The sequence below is a fragment of the Pezoporus occidentalis genome, unplaced genomic scaffold, assembly GCF_034315485.1.
Source record: "Pezoporus occidentalis ecotype Australia unplaced genomic scaffold, CSIRO_AGI_Poc_V1 ctg2, whole genome shotgun sequence".
Lineage (NCBI taxonomy): Eukaryota > Metazoa > Chordata > Aves > Psittaciformes > Psittacidae > Pezoporus > Pezoporus occidentalis.
In genome coordinates this window covers 20,308,556-20,330,144 of record NW_026913855.1, presented here as the reverse complement: position 1 = coordinate 20,330,144, position 21,589 = coordinate 20,308,556, and the positions used below count along the sequence as shown (strand labels likewise).

The following is a 21,589-nucleotide window of genomic DNA, read 5'->3' as shown; positions in this document are numbered from 1 at the left end:
TTCAACACACTGGAACAGATACTACAGGCAGGTTGACAGGCCAACTAATCGTATGTGCAATAGACGAAAACTCTTCACTGGTATCTTGCTGGAGAACGTTGTTAGACCAGAGGTCACAAACACACACTCTTATACACTATTTCCAAAGGCCTGCTTCAGTGACAGAAATGTAGGAAGCTCAATTTCAACAACAGCCCCTTCTGTTCCAGAGGGTTTTGACCCAGTAGGTTAATATGAACCACTGAATGACGTGAGTTCTTGGGGCAATGAACATGGGCAAGAAAATAACATCAAGAAAACAATACAGGCCTTTAAGAGATGCTCAGGACAGTTATTTGTTTGCTAATTGTTTTTGCAATTGGGCTAGCAAATGAGCGGTTCATGCTCTCCATGAGAAAGCTCTCTTCTATTCAGAGCTTTTTCAGCTTCTGCGGGATTGCTCACCATTGTTCTGCTTACAATACCGGTAGATACACAGAAACACCAGGATAAAATAGCTACGGAATTCATTTTACAGCATCACTACCACTGACAGTGGTTTGTGCCTGAGCACTTATTTTCATGCAGCAAAAGGACGTGTTGTTACTCATAACGCATACATTATTCTGCAAGTGCTACAAACAATAAACCACTCTGCCAGATCCCAGTATCTCTGGCACACACTGAGGCTGCTGGGTGCTCCCCGTATGTTGTCATACTTTAAATCTTATTACCATCGGAAAGATGGCCAGGAATTTCAAGGTACTTCAGTTCCCTGTCACTCAGCCTTTCCCTTCTGTGAAGGCAGCTCCATGAGCCGCGCTGTCTGTGGTGCTTATGAGTTAAAAATGGAAAATTAGGAGGCAATTAACCCAAGGGCATTGTTAAACACCTCCTGCTCTGCAGCTCCAGGATGCTTGCTGCTTCTTCATTCCTCCTCTTACCTGACAGGCCAGCACAGTAGCTAGCCAGTTCATTATACAGCTAAGAGGATATGCATGACTATTTCACTTTCAGCAATGGAAAGCTGCTCTAATTTTCTTGTGATGCCAGAAGTTCCAACAAGCTCTCAAATAAGCTGGAGACTGCCAAGTGTAGGAATGCTTTTGCACCTCTTTTTCTTTCAGACTATGCTTCCTGACTGCCAAAGCCGGCTCCTGAGAAGGTGTTCTGCAGTTGTATAAGCTGGTCTAATTCAGCAGGTCACGTTTGCTGGAGCACTTCATTACCAGCACACTTAGGGAAGAAAAGCTTTATGTTTGGTTAAATAAGAAAGATAATGGAGTTTCATAACAACTAACAAAAAGGTAGAATCCAGCTCAGTTTCAAGTCTGTACTTTGGTAAATATTTGGTGTATCTTATCCACTACAGAATCTGGAGCCTGGTCTCTACAAAAACTCTTTCCTCTCACTCCATAGTAACAGCACTGAACAGAAGTGTTTCTAAAGCACACGGCTTATGTGCTCAACAGCTCTGTGATATTTGTACCAACACAACAGAACCTTGATACAACAGAACACCCCAGATTTAGCTACTTGTTTTTCTACTTTTTTCATTTTTTTAATCAACTTTACTTATCTCAGGGCATTACTTCCAAACAAAACTTCATTATTTAATTATTGTTTTCTTGCTGAACAGCCAACCTCTACTGTCAACACAAAAGAGCCATTGAAGAAACATGCACAAAACCCCCTTTCCTTCTCTCTCCTCCTGAAAAATTTCAATAAATAACATCTCATAAAATATGAATTCATATCCCATTTGCTTGCTCATCAAGTAAAAAGTAAACATAGATATCAGCATCTAAAAATCTGAATAAAGATCAGTAAATAAGTAGCTAACAGCAACTTAATGAGGACTCTTGAAAGGAAAGCATGTAATCTGATTTGTACTGCATAATTCTTTTTGTATTATTTATTTTACACTTTAAATGACCTCATTTTATTTAATTCATTCAGGCTCAGTAGCTCGCTCTGACACAGAACCATTTTAGCTTAAGCTCTGATCAAACAGCTGCTCTCCAGTTCATTCAGTTCCCTTCCCTTTGCTCTCCAAACTCAATCCCATACAACTAACTACCTGAAATAAGCATTTGGTTGCAGAATACTTCTACACCCTGACAGGAACTTGCAGCCACATTTGGTCTCGGAAACCCTGTGCTGAAGCGTATCATCATACCCTACAAGCCCTAGCTTCAACTGAATCAGCAGGAATTGAAGGGGCAATGGAAGTTGGCTCCTAGAGAGGTCAATCCTCAGGCTTTTGAGGGGCTGAAGCACAGGGGACCTCTGGAAAGATCCTACCAATGCTGTAAAGTGAGTCCAGCTCATAATATACGTTTCTGTGTCTCTGTAGTCATTATAGGGATGTTTTTGTGGTTGTAAAGGAGAGCTTCACATTCTAGGGGGGACATAAAGTGTGAAATAAATGAGACAAGAGCAAACACAGATGGGTTTATAAAAAGAGAGTGGGAAAGAGAAAGCACTTAGCTAAACCTCTTGTGGTCAGCTAAGAAATTTAAATTGCACTGTTTTCAGATAAAATACAATGAACTAGGATCACTTCGTGGTTTTATGCTTACAACAGCTAATAAATCAAAAAGAAATATGTGATTTCCTGAAACATTGTGAAGGAAGATGACTGAAGGATAAAAGGCTTTGAACAGAGACAAATATGCTATAAAGCAGATACTTCATTATTTTAGAGCCTAACCCAAGCATATGCTGAATCTCTGCACTTTTCGTGTAAGTTAGCAAGTGCCAAGCAGCTTGTAAGAAGCTTTCTGCCTCTCTCATAATCAGGACCCTAGTCTGCGATATCAGCTAAGAAAACCATTACCAAGTAAATGCATAGCTGGTACTAAGCCCATGCTTCATTATATATATATGGAAACATTACCTTACAAAATTTTGTGTTCCCCCCCTTCTATAAATATCCCATACGTATACACATGTGTGTATATATATATATATGTATAAATACACATATATGTATATTCCCCTGAACAAGCAGGGAAGTGGCAGACATGAAATCAGAGACATGGAATGGTTGTGGGTCTCCAAGCACAGCCCACAGGAGTCCAGGGCCAGGAAGCACCAAGGGTCAAATCAGTCATCCGCTCTCACTGGCTTCCAGTACAAATTAGGAGCTTGAATCTGGTGCTGGCATGGAGGCACTTAGTGCAATCTGAGACACCCTGAGATACCTGAGGAAGGCAGATGTGACACAATGGTTACAGCTGGATGCCAAACAAGATGTGCTAGTACATCCAAAAGAACACTGGATGCCCATCTTTCAGCAACCAAAACTGTCCTAGGTAAGTAGGGTCCTTTAGGTCCTTTAAAAATCTCTTCACACAGAGACTTTGGGGATTTATTTTTAATTTCTTGGCAGCAAAAAAAATCCTCCATATTCATAACTTTTTAAAGTATGGCACTCTTACATCCAAAGTCAGCACTGCACATCAACTGATCTCTCCATGGAGATAAGATACTGGAAAAGCAGAAGCTCTGTTAAAAAAAAATCAATGATTTTCTTACCATGTTGTGGTGCATGTAAACCTGAAATGTTCTGTAATTAAAGTTAAGCACTATTCTGGAAGAAGCTTTAGATAAGATTCACATTAGGCAGCTATGTTTATTACTAGATGCTTCTTCTTCAAGCTGAACATATTCACCAATTTGTATTATGGAGCATAACTCCTTAATTCTCAAGTTAAGTGTGATCACTGCAGATACTGGTTTTGCATGTACCCAGCCTGTTGTGCAACTTTTTGAAGTCTATAGCTTGATCAGGTGTCTGGTCACACAGATGTGATGGGAACCAGCTGGAAATACATATGTGCATACTTATAACTATGAATGTGTATCTAAGTTGAAAAACAGAGCACATTATTCCTTATTTTTGGAAGGGAGATACCTTGGTCACACAATGGCATTATGGAAAATCCGACGCTCCTCATGTAACAAAAGGGCTGTGGTTTTCTTTCCAGAATATTCATGTGTCACTTTTAAGGCACATACACACACAGGACTGCCAAATAGCAAAAGAGAAGCCAGTGAAAGGGTCAAACAATGTCAGACCGTGGTACCTCTTCTGCTGCTGGATAAACGTTGTCGTCTAAAAATAGTAAATAGCACTCCTGATCCCAGACTGGTAAAGTGGGACAGAAAGACTTTAAATAAAACTGCATTGTCAGGAATCACAACACAAAACCACCAGCTTCTTCCAAACCCTAGAACTGCTACCACTTATTATATTTATATGAAATCAAAGCCCAGCAATAAAAAATAAGTAACACTAATCACCTAGATATCTCTTTTAGTAATATATATGCTAGAATCTCATGCTTTTTGCCTCTGTTTTATGTATATTCTGCATTCCCACTGCCTTAAGACAACTGGGAATTTGTTACAGTGAAAGGAAAGCCAGGGTCATTGAATTCATTAGCCCATGACAGTAAAGCAAGCTACTTTTCATAAGGTATGTACAGGGAGCATATGAACAGTAAATGGTAGCTATTTCAGAGTGCCTGGATATTGTGTGTTTGTTACGCTGTCATAAAATGTTGTAAATACATAGCTAATAAAAATGCCCGAACTGTAGATGCAGCCTTTCAATATGGACAGGATACCTCCCTTTAATTAAGAAGACTTGTTTTAATTCTGGATGCAGAACAACATAGAACATCCTCATTCTTGGCATATAAACCTGTAAAGATTTTCAGACTGACCATTGTTTTGCACACAGAGGACCAGCACTTCCTTGGCTCCAGCAGACCTACTGAATCCTGTGTGGTTCCACCAAATGAGAGGAAAAAGAGAAAGCAAAGAATTAGAAATCACTGAGAATTAGAACACTGAGTCCAAAATTGTAGGGACAAGATGGGGACAAGGTGAGATAGAAGACAATGTGTGTCCTCATTTCCACACCATCTCACACTCCTGAACTTTATTTCAGATGATAAAGACAGGAACAGTGCGAGCTCTGCTATCCCCAGACAAACTGTCCCAGGCAGACGGTGGGGAGGAATTTCATAGATACTACAGATATTTTCACTCCAAATCCTCCTGGATGTGTCATAGTCATTACTGAGCACTTCTCTTACGAACATCTGCACTTACACCCTTACCAGTGTTTAAGGCTTGCTACCCTCAATCAGATCTTGAGCTTTGCTTTTAATAAAGCATGAATAAACACCTTCATCTATTAGCATCCTTTCTGCTACTTTCCTAATAATGAAAAGGCAAAGGAATAAATAGCTTGTGATATCTTTTCTTACTTACTATCTGGCAAATATCTTCTCCTTTTAAGTAGTTTCTTTACTCTCTCTCCAAGTTATTCTCCACTAGAGCAACATACTTTTTATGGACAAATAAATGTCTCACAGTATCCACTCACCATGCACCAGTTCCAGTTCCTTATTACCAGGTTCATTTTCTTTTTTCCCAGAGACATGCATAATTACATTATGCAGTAGGGCATCTATAAATCACCTATCATGTGGTCATATATTCTAAAAAATTAACCTACAACTATTACCCAGTTCAGAACTTCATCCCAGTTATTTCTAGCCATCAAATCTAGTCAAGAGTTGGCTGAATATGGACTACTGAAGCTGGGTTTTGGAAACAGTATTTGTCATTTATTTACCTAAGACCTACTTTCAAAACTCATCCCCGCAGGCCTTCAAATTGATTTTTGAAACAATACTTAAATCACCTTTTCATCTGAGAAACATTTATTTGGTACTTAGTTCAGAAGCTGAGATTCATACCGCCTTTTCACATACTGCTCTATTCACTGATGTCATCTGCTCCCCATCCTCACTTCCTGCAGCAAGCTCTAATGCAACAGGGCTGGTGAGTTACTATTACCACACAGGGAATAGATGGGCAACAAATGACATTTTCCTGACACTTTCCATAAGCAATGACTAATAGCTTTTTAAATTATCAAAACAGTGACAAAAATAAATTATATTAAAGGTTACACTTTCAGCACCTCCGTATTTGTAAGCACAAATTATGTCCACATAATTGTATCAGCTAATTAACTACACAGTTATTCCAAAGCCTTTTCAAGTGCAGCTGCATATGCTCAAATATAGATTTTTCATATCTGAATGATCGGAAACATACAAACCAGAAGCCTGATGAAGATTTGTTTATTTAATCTAAAGGATATGGCATATTAAGTTACACATTCTAAATTTAAATTTTGCAAATTATTGCTATAGTATCCCTTTATACATCTGCATGAAAAGAATCACACTTGATTCAATGAAAATAAATCTGGTCAGAGACTATTATAAATGTCTATAAAACTATTCAGAATGTGAAAAAGCTCCTACAAACAGAAGAAGCAAACTGGTAAAATTGGTTGATGCACAATTTATTTCAGTCATTCTGTTTTACTGGCTTACACTCCTATTGTTCTTAAAACCTTTTCCTATGAGTTATTTAATGCTCTAATAAATATTATTTTACATCCTCTCTTCTCTAATTCTGCAAATTGTATTGCTTGAAACTACCAGTAAGTATCTCCAACAGTTACAGTTAACCTTTTGTACACCCCTTTTCCTCATATAATCACTTACCTTCTAGGAAAAAGACTGGTATCAAATTTCCTTTCCATTTATTAGACTTCTTTCTTACTGATAGATGGCATGTGTAACCCTTAGGCTTACAGTTTACTAAGTTAACTGTCAGCACTTTTCATCTTCCCTCAGCTTCTTCTCCCTCCACAGTTTTATCTCATTTGATTACCCTTGGCATTTCTAAAAGCTGTCAAAATTTGGTCTGCTGAAATTCAATACTGGTGTAAGATGATGCAAGGTCAGTCTATAACCCTGACATGAGATAATGACAAATTTTGAGCACACCTCTCTAGTTAGCCTTGACTAGTCTTATTTCATCTGCCATTCAATGCCTAGCGTAACTAGAGCATGCTATACAAATCATAAAACCAGAAGTGTTTCCTAGAAAAACATGTATTTCCTTCCCTTTTCCAGCCAATGAATAAACAAACATTTCTAAGGATTGGTTCTCACCACTTTTACAACACTCCAGCTATTCTGAGGGAAGTCACACCACCTGACTGCTTTCCATTAGGTAGATGGATACAGGTTATTTTGATATCTATTTTCTTTTTTTTTTCCTCAGGAGGACGAGGCTATCAACTTTCATATCAGACTACCAACATGCTGGAAAGTCAAATTTTAAACAAATACTCAGTACACCTCCTGCTCTCATTTTTGCTCTGAGAATTAGTATGTCTCGTTTCATAAACATGAGAAACAATCATGTGGGGCCATAAAAGGGCCAAGTATATAAAAAACCAAAATCTGGTATTTCTGTTGTATCTGGCCTTCTGGCTCTACCCCAATCACTTCAATCAATGTCAGTGGCATACTACCATTTGCTCACCATCTCATGGCAGTGCTTCATGACTTCTTCAAGGCGACTCAGAGCATGAGATCAAGCTTAATGTAGCTTCAAATGAAAATAAAATGAACAATTTGCCAGACCAAACCCAACTTCTTTTCCCTTTCTACTAAGCCCCAGTCTCCTCCTTCCTGCACTTCCCCCCCTGAGCCTGATGATCCTTCAAAAGCAGGAAAGAGGTTATTCAAAGAATCAGCATGCAGATGTTTCCAAGATGTGTCCACAGTTAAGCAAAGATTTTCCTTCGATTTTGCCCAGCTCAGGAGTGGATGAAATTTAACGGACTTACCCCCATATACATCCCAAAGATTCTTTCTTCTGCATTTTATTACTTCTGAAATGCTTTCCAAACGTTTTCTTGGGGTTTGGCCTAAAGTCTTGGTATGCTGCCTCCTAAACTTCTCTTCCAATGTATGTTATTTGCCTTAAACTGACAGTGTCTTTCCACTTTGGAAAAGTTTCAGTTAGAGGAACCATGAGATTCTCTATTTCCAGACCAAATCCATTCAGTTATCAAAAGAGAGAATTAGGTCTTCTACAAAATGAAGTTAGGGCACCCACAGAGGAAGCCGATCCGCTAAATAAGGAGGTGCCATTTTGCACAGTGCCTTTTCAGAGCTGAACTGCCATATGCTGCTGTCTACTCCTCCTTCATCTGCATCCTCTCTGCAGGAAATCAGTTCTGTGTACTTCAGTCCACTAGCTCAGTCTTCCCCAAAATTGTGTATACTTTACAACTGGTATCTAGTTGCAGGCTAATGCCTTCTAACCTCACCCTGGGGGGCTGAAACATGTTTTCATTGCTGTAGGCACCCTTGAAAGGAGCAAATGCATTGCACCACACACACTGCACCACATAATGCAATGGAGACACAGACTCCTTTCAGAGTCCGTGGCAGGCTGAGTCATAGACACAAAGTGGTTGATAGGGAGAAGTGACAGTCTCTTGCTCCATGTCTGATGCTGTCATTTTGCTTTTCTGATGCTGTCATATGCTTTGAGTAGCATATGGGGTTGAGGAGATGGAGGGAAGCCACAGGCAGTGGGAGAAGAGCTAAAGCTCTGCTAGGCCCAGCCTAAATCTGTCCTTGTAACACATTATAACAAAACAACAGCTTCACTATACATCATCAAGGCTGAGCAGTACCCTCTGTACAGAGGCAGACTCTTCAAAGTGCTCTAGAACATCAGTGCCCACAGGGAGCCAGGACTCTCTAGGGCAATAATATTCAAAGCTCCTATAGCTTGGTCCCTATCTTCTTTAACCATTCAGGCAACCAACCACTACATTCCCAGACCATCAAAGGTGCAAAAAGCTTTGAAATGGAAGCTCCAGCCAAGACCTCCCTCTTGCAACCTCACCTAAGCCTTTGTTTCTGCTACCTCGTCCATGACAGGTCACAGAAAGCAGTCCTAACACCACCCACCTGGCTGCCTGCCTTATTCTCCCACCCAAAGGGACTTCGGCATTCTTTCAGACACGTCTTGGCTCCACAGAGCCCCAAGGACTTGCCACTCTCTCTCATGCACCCATGCCTGCCACTCCACTCAGGAAAACTAAAAAAAGGATGGAATTTGGAGATCAGGTCTCATACATCTTCCCTCTCTTCCCCCAAGAAGCAGAGATGCTGTCCCTCCAGGGAAAGGCAGGCTCTGGCAGCAGGCAGAACCATATCAGTCAGTGCATGCAACTGCAAGAAAGAAAGCACCCAGTCTGACACACAAACACACACTTCATTAATGTGTTTTGTCTCATTTTCTGTTAAAAACATTTAATTTCCTTCAGGGCAGTTTTAACAACCTCTACTGCTACCACATTGTTTGTTTCAAAGACACTTTAAGGCATCCCAGAACACACAGTAAAAAAATACAGGTGGGAAATAAAACCTGATAAATTAAATTGCTTTTACATAATTACAAAAACCTAACCTTAACTGTACTAATATCATACTTATTACTGTGCTGTTGAGAACCCACTGGTGTAACAGAAATGTAACACGGGTGAATAAGCAACATAAAAATGTTTTTAAATCCATCCTTGGATCCCTGGAAACCCACGTGTTTCCTGGCACTCCAACACTTATCAGTTGGCTCAGCTGAAATTACAAAGTGGCAGAGGGATACCCATTTCATTATCACCTTCATTCATTATCTTCCATCCTCACTCTGTGAGAAGCAAGCCACATACCACCACCAATACAGGGCACAGTATCACGCTCCCTCTCACCTCTGCCTTCTCAATCCAGCCCCAAGATTTTCTGGCATGAGAGGCACAGCTTCAGCATGGGAGTTGAAGGGAATACCCAGCTAAAGTCAGAGCACTGCCCCAGATGTTCAGAATCAGTTGTTTTCACTCAAGAGGGCAACTCAGTTCCCAGTCACATGGCTCCAGCTCAAGGGTACCCCCCCCAAAGAAAACAGCAGGCTCAGCTCTGTCCTTTCAAAGGACTGAAGGCAACCACCCCTGAAGACCATCCCATTTTAATGGGACTCAGTGAGGTACCTGCTCACAGCTTTCACTCAGCCTTGGCTATGTGGCAGCAGTTCAGAAACACTCCTGTGGAGAAAAAAAAACCCACCCAAATGACAATAACAATGTTGAGTCTGGAGCACTTTCTGCCTTCTGCATACAGGTACAAAGCCTGGCTGTATCTTGATCCCATTAGATGCCTATTTTGCTGCCTATTCCCAGACTTTCTAGTACTCTGGTTTCCAGAGAATGGAAACTCAGCTGTGCAGGATGCAGAAAAGCTTTAGGTTATGCTTCACAACTCTGAAGTTGAGCAAACAGGGAGCAGGATGGGAGGGCACTGCAGAACAGATCCATTCCAGGGCTCACCTGCAGTGCACATGTATGGTGTGGGCAGCATGGAAACCAAACCTGGGGCTTAGGAGTTAATTCAGAAACCTGAAGTCAGGCATTGCTGGGCCTACTTGTAAAGACCTGTCCCTTTTTTCAGAGACAGCCCTATGGATATGCAGCTGATGACTGTGAAGCCACTTTAGGTGTTTCTTTGAGATATCTGTTATCCCTGTGAATGCGTAAGTGGATGCACAAAATGAATAGAGACAAAACTCATGCTCATGACACCAGAAGACAGAAAATAATGCCAGATGTGTGGATGAGCAGCCTGAATGCTGCTGTTCTACCTTGACCTAGTACCACCTAAAGACAAATTACCCCTCTGTGCAATTTTAAACTAACTTATTTTAAGTGAAAGTGGATAATTAGACTTACATTATGACTATTTGAGCACATATAATGGTCAGCTGAAATTCCAGTAATGACTAGCTCAAAGTCAGGCCACCTCTACTAGCTTTCATAAATGGAAATAGGATGGAAAAATCAGTAGCTAATACAAGACAATTCACTGGAAGGTTCAAAGAACCTCATAATGCACAATCATGACGTCTTCTGCTCTTCGGAACAGTTTGCTCCTAACCCAAACACTGCATTTTCATTTACATTCTGAAAATAAAGGGTCTGATTTCTTTTGTACCTTTCTATGCTATTTAATATAACTGCAGCTGTGTCTCTTGCTTCACGATTTTGCACTGAAACCTCCAGTGATGCATAGAATAACTTAAAAATTGTAGAGTAGGATCTTTCTGTAGTACAATTACGTATTCTTTTTTCTTTCTAATAATGGTCCACTTTTGAGAATGCCAAGAGTGGTATAAACTGGCATATTCCAAATCCATGGAAAAAGATAATTAAGAAAGTACAGCTCTCTGTCAGGATTGCAAATTATTTTTGTGAATACCCCTGAGATCCGTTCTCTGTCTCCTCTACAGTTCTGCCTGCAATTGAGGTTGGTTGAGCTAAGAAAGGTACACAGGCAATAACTAGGTTATTGAGAAGGAAAGCATTATCAAAATCCTGTTAAATAGGTCATTATGGGCCTCATATAGCTCTTGTGGCAAAGTTTAAGGCAAGGATTGCAGTGCACAACACCAGGACCCTGTAGAGATCTCTGAAGTGATGGTGGTGAAGAGTACTGGAAACAAAGATGAAATCTACACTGTCTAAGCTACGGCTAACACCATGAAGGCCAAGATGGTGGTAACTGGCTTCTTTCTTTCTTCCAGGGTGATGCTAACGGAGTTTAAACAGGTATTAACCTGCACAGCTCACCAAATGCACATGCCACCATTGAGCCTACTGCTTATCTCACTCCTTATGCTATTGTTGCCTTATTATTATTGCCTTGTGCAATAAACAATACTCTTAGAGTATAACTGGTTAATTTACCTGTATTTCCAGGAGTAAAAGAAGAACAAACAGACACTGTCCTTTTTGCAAAGATATTTAAGCATGAATAATCAGAACAAAGGATGCCAAGGAAGCAAAAAGCAGGGGGGAGAAAATCATGTCACCAGCTCTCTTTGATCTTTAGATCATGCCTGAAAAATCTTCTCAACCAAGAAGGAGGCAAGAAAAGCCCAGGGAAATGCTGACTCCAGAGGTTTCAGCTGCTGGAGAATCAGGCTGCTGCCATTATACATGATGAATTCCCACCTGACTTTGGTTTTTCAGACTGATACATGCATACAGCTATATGCTCCCTACAATACTTTTTATAAGCACTGGTTTTCTCACTTAAGTTAAAGATGGATCCCTTCATTTGAGGAATAAATTAATTCTAGATAATATAAGAAAAAAAAAAAAAGGAAAAAATAATCCAGCATTTAAAACTGTAGTAAATTGTTGCATATGGAGCCATATTTAATATGAAACAAAAAAGCGTATTTCTGAGAAGCATGCACATACACATTTACAGCACTTGAACACATGTTTGCCAGTCACAATCAGAGCTCACAGAGAAACACAACAGTTATTAAAAATGATTCAACACACTTAATAACATGACTAAGTATACTAACTGAACTAGTAATTAGAATGTATAAGATTTGATAAATAAAAGGTTTTTAAATGCCCTATAAGGATCCATTCCTGAAACCCCTTAATTACATGAGCCCATCAGCTTCAGGACACCAATACAATCAGTAGGATTGTTTGTGTGAATAAGAATTACTCATGAAGTGTGAAGTCTGGCAGGCTTAGGCACTGAATGTGAGCTCTTTCACAAATTTTTATTTAAAGTTAGAAAAGAAAGAAAATCAGAAGTTTTATTCTTGCTTAGCCCAAGGGCAGTACATTATCAACCCATGACTCTGTTGTTTTTTCTGGTTTTAACTCCAGACCATAGTACAAGTACAAAGAAATACAAGAATAAATATCTAGGACTGAGATGTGAATTCACCCAGAGGTGAATCTGGGCAGGCTCCTTTGATTTACCTCAGCACAGCCAAGAAGAACATTTCCCTTCCATCCAGCCAGGCATTGCTCCCATTGCGAGCTCCTAACAGCAGTCTACAGAACAAATTCAAGTCCTTCTGCATCCAGAGGAAGCCTTCACAGCATGAAGCCTCATAAAACCACCAGGAGAGGCTGCACTTAGAAGAAGGGTTTTAGGGAAACACTAAATTTAATACTAAACCAAGAAATATTTTAGTGACATTTACATTGAAGAATATACACACAAAAGGGAAGATTCACAATCTACAATTATCAAATGCTGGAACTCTCAAAAGCACAGAGGATATGCTGCTTCTACTCTCGGCAAGTAAAGAAAAGGTTGTGCATACTGTGCATTTCCAAGCCTCAAAGGACCTAACCTTTTGTTTCTAAATCAGTAGGTATAAAAAGGAGCCTTATACCTCCTTCAAGACTAATTCAACTAGCCACAGAAAGACTTTCTACAGCAAAACGTATGGCAAAATGTGTCTCTTTCATATGTAACCCTGATCAGCTTCTCTAACCCATACATATTTTCAAAGGTTTTCACAGGTTTTAGAGTCATATTCAGAAGATTTCTTCCTGAAACACTTCTGATGACTTTGCGGACATCTAGTAACATTAAGAACTGCAGCTCAAAGGCAAACCTGAATAAATGACCTTGAAAAACATGAGAGACAAGAACACAACAAGAGAAGTATTCTAGGCATGGAAACTATGTAGCAAACTGACTGTATCTGGACTAGAACTGGTATGACTGGAGATGCTCCCGTCCTCTTGTAAGCTGAAGAGTCCCTAAGGTTCTGATGTGGTACCATGACTTCCCATTAATCAGCAAACACAACTTCAGCAGAATGACAAGCTGGAAAAGATACATAAAACTTGGCTGGAAACTAAGACTTCATATAATATCACAGGAACTGTCTCCATAATTAAATGTAACAGGGTCAAGATTTTACTGTGTGCTTCTAGATATTGAAAGACATTGTATAAATGATATAATTCAAAGTAAGCATACCCAAACACATCAATAGAAACCACAAACAAGTTTCCTGCAGCTTCACTGATTGCTTAGGTCTGGCATGTAAGACTAGTCATTATTCTGAGCATATGGGTAAGCTCAGAACTAGGTCAGTGTGCATTATTATAAAACAAATTTAACTGCTCAGCTGACCAACAATGTCTTGCAGCATGGAAAGATGGTAAAAGGTCCAGTAATGATAACAAAGTGGTACCAGCCTGTCCATGGAGACACATAGCAAGTCCCTGCCATCAAAAAATAATTGCATATTTACCACAAAAAATTAAAAGAGGAAAGGAAGCATGAAATAAGAAAAGATGGCATCAATCTTGATGGTCTATCATAATCTTCATTAACTAGAAGCACATTAAAGTAATCTCTGAAAAAGTAATCATTTCTGTTGTGGTTTAAACACAGTCAGCCACAAATCAGCCACACAGTCTCTCTCTCTCTCCCCCCTTCGTTCGCTCCCCCCACCTCACTCCAGAGGGATGGGGAGGAGAATCGAAAGGGATGTAACTCCCACGGGTTGAGATAAGAACAGTCCAGTAACTAAGGTATAACACAAACCACTGCTGCTGCCACCAATAATAATAATGATAAGGGAAATAACAAGGGAAGAGAATACAATACCACCCGCTGATCAATAATACCCAGCCCTACCCAGCAGTGCTCTATCCCTTCCGGGTAGCTGCCCCCAGTTCTACATCCTGGGCATGCTGTGCTGCGGTATGGAATACCTCTTTGGTCAGTTTGGGTCAGGTGTCCTGTCTCTGCTTCCTCCCAGCTTCCCCTCCTCCCTGGCAGAGCATGAGAATCAGAAAGTCCTTGGTCAGACTAAACATTCGAGCAGTAACAAAAAAAAAATGGTGTTATCAGTGCTGCTCCCAGGCTGAAAGTCAAAAACACAGCACTGCACCAGCTACTAAGAAGGACAAAAATGACTGCTACTGCTGAACCCAGGACAATTTCTTAAGTCAGAATTAGTAAGTAAAATTTCTGAGGATCTGCTCTACATCCTGGGAAACATCTGCTTTTTAAACTACTTCCCCCTTAACTCAGTAACATCATCAAAGGCAGTTTGTGAGGGAAAGAATTCATTCTTGAGAACCAAGTAAAATTTCATTTTGGCAGGTCAGAGTAAAGTAAAATCCTAAACCATACAGGCTTTAGCCTTGGAATAATATTTGAAAAGCTCCAAACTAAAGAGACTTGGTTTTCACTCAGAGTTTCGTTGAATGAATTTATATCGTGATTGCAGAGTCTCCATGGAGGCTCTGGCTTCCTGGCTTTACCAGTTGAACAAATTGCACTGATAATCTGAAGGAAAACAACTGGTTCTCCTGCTGCCCATCACAATCTGTTCAGCATGGAGTACTTACGATTCTTGCACTTCACTATGAAGAATTCAAAACCCCTTAATCTTCTCTCAAGCTCAGTCTATCCTTTATTCTATTATTTTGAACGTTCAATGACAAGTGTTGACAATGCACTTTCTCTAGCAATTGTCTCCTCATTTCCAAAGACGGGTGTTCCTCTTTTTAGAAATATAAAAAAAAGCCCCAAGAACATTTTTCTACAAGCAGAAAAACCTGTCCATCGGTGTGCTGACCAATTTCAGGCAGTGAGCTGGTCTCCTGGCTGACATTGCTTCACAACACTCATGACCTCAACCCACTAATGGGAATTGTATCACTTCCTTCATTAATTTCACCTGTGTGGTTAAACCAGCACATTCCCATTGGTGTTGATGCTGAATATGGTATTATATTGTTGCTCAGTCAATTCAGTGACGTTTCAGCTGTGATTAAATTTGGGTGTAGCTGTGAATGAAATCATTCCATCTCAGGCCAGTAACAGCCCAGTAATCCCAAACTCACCTGAACCAGCAGCAGTATAAGTCATGGAAACCAGGGCTCATGATCCATGTACTGCTGAACTCCATGGGAAGGGAAGGACTGAGAGGGAGGAGGAGGCGAAAGGGAGAGATTGTGAGGTGATGCAAGTTTTTACACCTTCAAAGTCACCACAGTAAGTAGATCTGCCCTAAGGGATACATGCTTTTAGTCGAATGAGTAACAAAGCAGTATTTTCTTTGATTCAAAGCTGTTTGGATGTGACAAAGATTTAAAATCAATAGCTGTGGTCCAATTCTAACTGGAGAAACAAAAAAAGTAGATGAAAATGAGCTTCCCATTCAGAATCCAGTTCCATTCAACACCCTGGATAGGTAAAATCCCAAAGTGTCAGAAATGACCTAGACCTGAAGAAGTTTTGAAGGTATATTTTTCAGGTGTACAAGACCTGGCATGAAAAAATATTATCACAGCAGTGCCAAATCCATGAAGGATGGTTTATCCTAAATCTGGCTGTCTTAATTCTCCTTTTTCCTTCATCTGTCAAGTCTCTCCTTAAACATTTTAAAATTACAGATACCTTGTAATTCAGACAGTGGGGTAAATATGCATAAAATAACAACATGTGTGAGGAATTTGCTTCACAGCCAACATATGATGCCTGCTTTACAGTACATCTGAGAAACATCATTTTCAGCTCATTCCAATGAGTCGACTAGAAACATTTAAAAAATAAATAAATCCACGTGATGGCAAGAGCTACACATATAGAATCATAGAATCGTTAGGGTTGGAAAGGACCTTAAGATCATCTAGTTCCAACCCCCCTGCCATGGGCAGGGACACCTTATGCTAAATCATATCACGCAAGGCCTCGTCCAACCTGGCCTTGAACACTGCCAGGGATGGAGCATTCATATGCAGAATGTCTCTTCTCAGAAAACAAACAGGTTTATCATTCCTTTCTGAAGTTCCCAGGGCAACACCTGGGATTTTTTCAAATCCCATGTGTACCAAGCAAAGCCAACTTAGTGGTGGACTTGGCAGTATTAGGTTAACAGATGGACTCAATGATCTTAACAGTCTTTTCCAACCTAAATGATTCTATGGTTCTATTGTGTGCCAGCACCCATTCCCACCTGGGGAGTGACAGAGTTCAGATGGAGAAGGGTATCACCAACACTCTCACAGCTGTTCCCATGGAGCTCCTATTCACTCGAGGGTGAGCAGTGGGCACCCTGGCACAAGACAACCCTACACATAGGAAATGCTGAATCTTTTGCATTATTCCCTGCTCAGTAGGTATCAGCCTTTTTATTTTGCTAATGGAGCCATTTATAGAAGGCTGAGACAAACAGTTCTAACTCAATTGTCAAAAAAACCCGTACCACTGATATTTATAAAGTGCTTCTTGTGTTCGGTCTGAACACTATTTGTTTCTTCAAGAAACACAAAGCTCTGAAAGAGAAGACAAGAATAATTTCCATAATTACCAGCACGTGTAATTCTTCACCTTTTGGAACAACACTGAAAGGATATGTTTTTAATACATTATTGTTGTTTCATCTTGATGCCTTAATATTCCTAGAATCTTGAGTACATTTTTCCTTTTAAATGCTCATGTTCCTTCCCATTTGTCTAATATTGATTTGCCTCCTGCCAGTTGTGAAGAACTCTAATTTTACATGCTTTAGTTGGATCCCTTGTTTTCAACAAACTTCACGAGTGCTACCAAGAGAGCTCGTGAAACAAAAGACACTAGTTAACCAAATAGCACAGAGCATGGAGAACCATTATCTGGTAGATATTCTGCAAACACAGTGAATTTATGTTTACTTTTACCAATAGCTGGCATCACAGTTAACAGTCTTACTTATCTTCATTTTTAATGTAGTTATTTAGAATCCTGAAAGACAATGAGAAAGAGATCATTTGAGATCTTTTCTACTCAGGACTAGGAACACATTAAAGGGACTTGATTCAGTAATTTAAACTGTTCTCTCAGTTTTCTGTAATTTCAAAAAAAATACCACAAACCTCTGATTTGCTTTAAAATTTTAGATTTTATCACCAAATGATTGTGAGACAGCAAATATGCTGGTACAGCCAGAATGATTATCAAAGATACCAGTTCCAGTTAAGAAGCTGGGAGACTGTATATTTCTCATCTTTTTCCAGGGAAAAAAAAAACTCGAAACAGACCATAAAGAGATTGTAAATATTTAATAAGAATAATGCTCCAGAAAGCACTGAAGGATTTAAAATGTAAAGCACACAGCCTAGAGCACATCAGCTTTTATTAAGGAATCACGGATGATTTTTGAGTTGGTAAGGGCAGAAGGGCAGAGGGACTCCAGCCCTTCTCTCATGGGAAGTCAGCAGAAAGCCAGTTGGCTTGCGTCAGCCAATATGACCAGTGCCAGAGTCTTCCAAAATAATATTTTTTAATTCTGCTCACCATTTAACCTGCACAGAACCTTAATTTGCCTTGATATCTCAGACCCATTGAAAAAGAAACAAAGCAAGGAGCAAGGAAAAGGTCTTCCACAAGCAAGACACTACTCAAGAAAACAGAAGCAACAGGGTATCACTTCCCTTTATGGCTAAACTGCCTCCTGGAATGGGATGTAGGTTCAGCTGTGAAACAGAATAAGACTACACTGGGAAAGCAGTACAAAGTAACTCCAAGTTGTCAGGCTTAATTAATAGGTACTTAAAAAGGTCTGATGCAAACAAAGCATTAAGGTCCATTGATTATAAAAGGTGTAATTATCAATCTGATGAAGACATTAATTTAAGTAGGGAAACATGCAAGTCACATAACTCAAAACTGATGGCTTAATTAAGCAAATAAGCTACTCAATGCAAGGCACCCTGAATGTTCAAAGAGGTACATGGCCAGAGCTGATAACGGCTTCTTCACTTTTTAGTAGAGCTACAGAAAACTTGCAAAGAAACAACCTCAGTCCTTATCACACATATCTGACAAGGTTTCTGAGCCACCTGTGAGACCCATCAATATCACAGATTTAGCACTCTGGCCTTTGACTGCCTATGTCATTTTTAAAATAGGAGAAAGGTTCCTCAGTCACTTAAACCTTTAAAAAATGTTTAAGAATTTTCACTGCCTCCAGTTTTCTCTTTCTTCCCTTATTACTGTTCAAATTGAACATTTACTTTTATCATGAGCTTAGTCTTAAAATGCTGCCTCTTTTCCTTGCAAACAATCTGAGGACACAGTGATATAACATCCAGATTGGTTTTTCCAACAATTGCTCAAAAGAAGCAATTAAATAGCTGTCTACATGCAAGTTCACAAGCTAAAAGCTATGCTGAGCATTCAAAAGACGATACTGTGGAATAATTCACCATCTGAGCACTCCTACTTGGTACCAACATTGCACAACGTTAGCACAGGTTAGCTATAGCACTGTCCACTCTGATCAGCTTTTCTGGCTCTCGGCTGTCTAATTAGACAGGTCTTGTACTAGAGAAGTACAAATGTTTCCATGATCTCTCACAACCCATCCAACACCAGCTTGATTACTGATCCTGTTTGACTGCTGACAACACTGGGTTCAGTGTAAGGCACAATTGCCTGGGAGCAATTTCTTAGGCTGCCCTGAAATCATAGTCAGGCATTTAAAAGGATTTCTCCCAGAATCAAACACAACAACAAAGAGAAAGACGAGGAGCATCCGAAGACCATCCTGCCTAAGCATCCTGTTCAGCAAAGAAATGCAACTCTTCTCGTCTATTTTATCAACACAGAGCTGCTAAAGGGAAATAAAAAAATGAGCCCCAAAATTTTAGGGCTTCAAAAGCCACATAAACAAAGCAGGGCTTTATTCCCTTAATGGGGCCACTGCCAACAGATCCAGGCACTATGAGAATTATTCATACACAGGGCTGTATGACATCTAAAAGATGAGCTGAAACTTTCCTTTGCGTGCTGTTTTAAAACCATTCTGTAATTAAGCCCAAAGAGATGACAGACATTTACTGACGGTTAATGCAGTGCTCCCACAATGTATTATTAGGCACAAGACCAGAGGCACAAGGCCAAGTGCTGTTAATCTCCTAGTGAGTGCAGCCTGAAAATATATGGTAATATTGCTAATATTTTTTAAAAGGCAAAAGTCTTGAGTTTTCACAGAAACAGACACACCGAATAACCCACCAAAATAAAAGTGTCATGGGGAAAAAAGAAGAAAGTTCACATAGTTTTTAACCCAATTTTTCCACATGAGGGGTGATGTATGAAAAAGGACTGCCCTCCCTTGCCTTACCTCATGTTTTACTTTAGCAGTGTCAAATCCGATCTTTCGTGCTTGGCTACAAACCTTTCCAAAACAAGTGGGAACATCTATCAGCTTTTAGTTAAGGTAAGGAAAGTGACGGGGCGCAGGTTTCCCTCCAAATGCTCTGCTTGTTGGTTTTAAGGAAGCTTTAAGAAGAGCAAATAAAAGAAGCCTGAAGTCCTCTGAGCAAAGCTGACTTCTTCCTCTCAAGGTCATCTTCAAGTCATTTAAGAACCATGGAAATAGCCGGGGGAGTGGAGGGGCAGGAAATAAGCAGACTCAAAAAGACACCTTTCCTTCTCAAATAGCTTTGGTGCTGGAGGCTGAACTTAAAACGAGCACTCAGGTGGAGGTTTGCTACTGTTACAGACCCAGCCAATCTTCCCCCCGCGGGAAAGAAAGGTGCAGTAAGAAGTTCTTGCAAAAGTAACTCCAGCAGAAGCACTGCATAAACAGGAGAGCTCGCCACTCAGATTCCACTGGAAGTGGCTCGTCAAGGGTCCTACAGACAAGAACCTTCTTCCTTGGATACATCTTAACCCCTGTTTTCAGGGCCAACACTGAACCTAGTATGTTAAAAACCGAATGGTGTGGTTCTGAATAGAGACAGACCCTTGATATTCCTTCACAATTTATGGCTTGATCTTACTGAGAATATGCATTCAAATTTTTAGTAACATATTTAGCAAACATTAACTATGACTGACATGCATATTCAGAACACATTTTGCTTACAGTTTAAACCGAAATTCATAGTCACGTTAGCTACACGTATTATTTCACAGATGTTGCAACCTGACTGAAGACTTAATTTTGTGTAAACCTCGCGAAAGACCCGGGAACCCAGGGGGAGCTCTGTCTAAGCGAAAAACTAAAGGATTTGGGGCTCCTGTGAAGTTACGTGCCCCGGCACACCATCGCCATTTCACTGACAGCTCAACGCACCCCGCTTCTGTGACTAAAACGAAACGCCACCCCAAAAACCCAAGCCAGCAAGCAAACAGAAAAGTATTCTCAGGCAGTTAAGGCACAAGCAGACGCTGTGCCCTCTCACAGCCCCGAGCGCTACCGACCCCCCCCGCTACCGCCGCCAGACCCGTTACCTTCTGCCGCCGTTCGCGGGGTGGGTGCGGGAGGACGGGCCGCCGGACGTCGTGCCCGGGCAGGGCTGGCCCGGAGCCTCGGCAGGGGCCACCGCGCCACCCAGGGCTGACGCCTACCCGCGGGCTGCGCCGCCAGGGCCGGGGGCAGACGGGGAGCGGGGTCCTGCCGAGCCCCTGCGGGAGGGACCGGGACGGACGGGGCGGGGCGGCCGCGGCTCGTCGGGGAGCTCTCTGCGCCCCTCGCTCCGCGCGCGGCTCGGGGCACGGAGGGGACCCGGCAAGTTCGCGGCCGCTGCTGCCTGCGAACAGCAAAGTTGGCGCCGCACAGACCCGGGAGGGCGACACAGCCCCTCGCCACCAGGTGCCCCCGACCCGCCCCGCGGCCCCCTCTCACCTCAGGCACTGCCTCCTTCCCGCCGGGATCGGGGAAGGAGCCGGCTGCTCTCCGCTCCATCCCGGCGCTGCACCCCGCTCCCAGCTCCACCGGGATCGCCGCAGATCGCCGCGGCCCCGCCGCCGCAGCACCCAGTGCCGGCCGCGGAGCGCCGCCTGCCGCCGGGGGCACCCCCCCCCCCCATCCCATC

General features: G+C 41.3%; 1 protein-coding gene across 5 annotated transcripts in view; it reads right to left on the bottom strand.

The window, feature by feature from the left end:
- KCNG2 (potassium voltage-gated channel modifier subfamily G member 2) overlaps positions 1 to 21,589 on the bottom strand; it is a 58,054-nt gene that overhangs the window by 35,744 nt on the left and 721 nt on the right. The window contains exons 1-2 of one of the 5 annotated variants that reach the window (XM_062618081.1): positions 21,400 to 21,521; positions 8,853 to 8,982 (exon numbers count right to left, since the gene is read on the bottom strand). The exons of 1 other annotated variant lie outside the window; for it this stretch is intronic. The gene's annotated coding sequence lies outside the window, so the exon portion shown is untranslated. Of the gene's footprint in view, positions 1 to 8,852; positions 8,983 to 21,005; positions 21,369 to 21,399; positions 21,535 to 21,589 lie in introns of those variants that run through there. 3 more of the 5 variants (XM_062618080.1, XM_062618076.1, XM_062618078.1) reach the window with 3 other exon arrangements.